Raw genomic sequence first — 4,334 nt, forward strand, 5'->3', positions numbered from 1 at the left:
AGCTGTAATGAAGCCCACCGTTCTGGCTGCAGTGGGGCTACCCAGCGCCGAGACGACATGGTAGTAGCGTGCGGCGTCATCTGCAATCCCACGGAGGGCGAACTGCGCCTCCGTCTGTGCGAACCATGCTGCCGTGGATGTCTCCCAAAACTCCGCCAATTTGAGAATAACGGCGTTATTTGCCATGTTCGGTTCAGTCTCGGATACTTCAACGGGACTGACGTTGGGGTCACCAGTGTAGTGCCGAGAGACTGATGTAACAACTTGAGTACCACGCACTTAACCCTCCGTGCGGAACAATACTCCCAACCCATAGTTCCGTGGGTGAATTATGTTAACCCACCACAATATATACATTTGGCATCTTTTGGTGCTTGAACAATAAAATAGAGCTCCGGACGTCACGTGACTCGAGTCACGAAACTTTGTTTACGGCACCATATTGGCAGAATAGAAAACAATGGATGCAGCACCAGCGCCAGTGGCAACTTCAGACCATCAGAGTTTACGTCCCACTTCACCGACCAAGACAAAGAACGCTACATCGCTAAACTAAATAGATTGAACATCACCAACGCTTATAACGAATGAATGAATGAATGAATGAATGAATGAATTATTACCTGCAATAAAGACCATTCATTCATTCATTCAACGCCCCGGGCGTACTATTCAAGCCATTAGAAAACGAAAACGCAAGCTAGCTGTCTGCTAGGCTAAGTTAATGTTAGGTAGGGCTGGGACGACGCGTCGACGTAGTCGACGTAATCGACTACGTCAATACGTCGACTTGCGTAATGTGCGTCGGTGCGTCGCAAATAAACAACATGGCTGCGCCCAGTGGAAACATGGAGGAGGCTACTAGCTAATGTTACACAAGCAATGTAGCTCACCACAGTTTGAGTTTGTATGTCTTGTCTTCTGGTGTTAGTAACGTTAGCTATGTAGCTGGCTAGCTACGGTAGCCTATTGTCATTGTGGTGATCGCACCTACGTTATCTAGCTCGTAGCTCGCATGCTACGTTAGCATCAATTTAGCTAATCATAACATAGCAGCATTTCTAACTGCAATTGCGGCACTGCGCCGACGTGGTGGCGGGGGCGCTGTTTTGCAAATAAGTTAGCTTTCGTTTTTGCTAGTGAAATAATTGATAGTATGTTGACTGCTCAAGGAGAATACATATTTGAAAGTACAGAATGCCTGAGAGCCTTATATTGCATTATATTATATTATATTTTTAATGGTCATCTGGTGCCTGAATATTGTGTTTTCCTTCTACATAAATAATGACATTTCCACCATAAATTGATGCAGAAAGGGCACAAATTGGTGCATATCAATTCACCAGAATGCAAGAAATTAAGTGTTTGATGTTTAAGGACCCCCAGACAGCCCTGCTTCATGGGCCCCCCCGATGTCAAACACCACTGGTACCACCTCCGCCTCATTTTGAGCCAGGAAAAACCCTGATGGCCATGTTGGCATTCAAGTTGGCTAAACATAGCAGTGATTGGGCCTGTGTCTGGGGCTGTTTGACAGAGGCAGTTACAGTAGTAGTAGTAGCAGGTCGCCGAATTAACACGCTGCTTTGTTTTATAAGAGCAGCAGCTATTACCCAGAGTGCTTTATAAAGACACTGTTAAACAGAGAGAGACAATACAGCCATTATTTTGGGGGAAATGAAGTGATACATTAACCGAACATGTAAAAAAATGTATCGTTAGACTAATCGTTAAATTAGTCGTTAGAGTAATCGGAAAAATAATCGCTAGATTAATCGTTAGAAAAATAGTCGTTTGGGACAGCCCTAATGTTAGGTAACGTTATGTCTCGTTACATGTAGCCTAATCTGACCCAGAGTTATAGTACTTCGAATCGCTTCACCTAGCAAACAGTATAAGTAAGTAATGCCTATCACCTACATATTTATTATGATCAAGCAGCAGAAATGTGTAGCCTTCTGTCTGCTCCCCCTGTCCTCTCACAGGTAACAGTTCACCCATCAATCCCCATTGTCTATAGTTGAATAAATCAACATTGTGCAATTTACAACATGTTGTCTTTCTAGTTTATCTTACATTAACATTGCTTTAACAGTTGTCACCCCACACAGTATTAGGCTGTCTGCATTCAGAGCATGGCATACTTGTGTCCTACAAAAACATGGAATCATGGGACAGCAAAAAACATGGAATATGTCACAAACATCAGCTTTATTTCACCTTTGAACATCCTCAGTAGCATGTCACACCAGTTGGGACAGTTTAGGTGTTCACTGGAAGGGTACAACAGACTCACAAGCATTTGTAAGAGCACAGCATACTGTATACAGACTGGATAACATTAGCTTCTAAGACTGACGTTAGCTAATACTAACGCTATTTGCCAGCCTTCTGCAAACGTATCTGAGACTAAACCGGGCTACTTAACTGCAAGAGATCCTCCGGCAAGAGAATATGTCCACTATGCAGTGAAATCGGCGAAAATTTGTTTCAAAATTAATTAATAATAATGGAAGACTGGACGCTCTCCCGCTTTGTACTACCGCTTCTACTCTGCAGCAGCAGCCACAGGCAGGGGCGCCGCTAGAGATTCTGGGCCCCATGACAGAATATCATTTTGGGCCCCCCCCCACCTAAACCACCCATCAACCTAGACAACCCCCCCCCCACCTAAACCACCCATCAACCTAGACAACCCCCCCCCCACCTAAACCACCCATCAACCTAGACAACCCCCCCCCCCACCTAAACCACCCATCAACCTAGACAACCCAGTTGAAGTTGATGAACTATTGATGCACTGTAAGAAATTCAATGATGGACATCTTTTGTAAATGTAATTTAAAATTACAGTTAATACAGGAATCAACAATTCAGCAAATAAATCTCAACATTCTTTAACTTATTAAATTAAGACTTGAACAACACAAGGACAAAAGTATAATTAAATTAATATTTGAACCCAATTATAAAAGTATAAATCACACAAAAAGCAAAAATATAATTTTAATTGGGTGGTATTGTGTCTAAATAAATGTAGATCTTTTAAAGATCAGTTGGCCATAATACTGTCAGGATTAGATCAATGAAGAATTACAGCAGAGATATTTACTGACTCAGCATTGCTTGTTTCACACAAAGACAAAAGTGTCTTATACAAGAGGGAGTAACACAGACATGGTGCCAGCTAAATTGAATAGTGAAATGGGAAAGAGGTGATTTTTACACACTGCGGCAGTACTGTGGAATACAGGCACGTGCCGTGAGCTTTTAGATTGGGTAAGCATAAGATATAGAAATACACATAATTACACATACACGCTATCAGTGAACGCAGTTTCAAGGAAATGCAATTTTGATGCCCTAGAACCCGCTAATAAACTGTAGTGTCACTTTGTGATCAGATTACCAAAAACAAAAAAAACAGTTGCCAGTTTCGACTATATCAGGGGTGCTCATTGTTCAATCTTTTTTTAACCAAGATCTTTTCAAGTAGCCAGCCTGCTGAAATCTACAAGTCCAGTTTCAACATCGCAAACGCACACACACACAACACAGACACACACCGTTTCCATCCTCCATAGTAAACTCACAACACACTTTCTTTTCACACTTTGTCTCACAGGCACTTGACATCACATCAAACCATATAAACAAGCACAGATCGCCACCAGCCTCGCCAATCATATAAATCATATAAACCGCTCATACCAGGCTTGCTGTAGCCCCTAGCGACTCTCCCGGGCGGCCTTTAGCCAGTAGTTGTGTTTTTCCAGTCCAGTCCAGTCTACGAAATCCCTTTAGGTCGCTGACAGTAATGTCCATATTCACAAAATCAAGCAAGTTATCCTTATTGATTATTATTATTTAGATCGTTTGAGCTAGCTGGCATAAGCTATTCTGCCGGGCGAGAGAAAGTAAGGTGAAATGTTAAGTGAACTTGAAAGTGATAAGAGCCAATCAGTAGCTCTTATCGGAATTAAATACCTACTGATTGGCTATAAGCATGCTTACCCTGGCCACATTAAACAGCGGGCTGAGGCATCGGAAAAAAATTAAAAAGAAATTTTCACGCATTCGAATGTACGCGAGGGAAAGCAGAGAGAGGAGTGCTTATAATGTAACGCAATGCAGAGTAAGAAGTGCTTACTCCTGCAGGTGGCGCTAAAAATGCAACGTCAAAATGAATGACTCCTGCTGCCCTGGGACCTAAAATACGACTCTTTTAATGAAAACAAACAAACGGTTACATGCACTTTTATTTTAATATTTTCACGGTCCTTTTTTATTTTTTCGTTGGGTAAGCACTGCTTACTCTGCTTATATGGACG

Source organism: Nansenia antarctica, assembly GCF_963989245.1.
Source record: "Nansenia antarctica genome assembly, chromosome: 2".
Taxonomy (NCBI): domain Eukaryota; kingdom Metazoa; phylum Chordata; class Actinopteri; order Argentiniformes; family Microstomatidae; genus Nansenia; species Nansenia antarctica.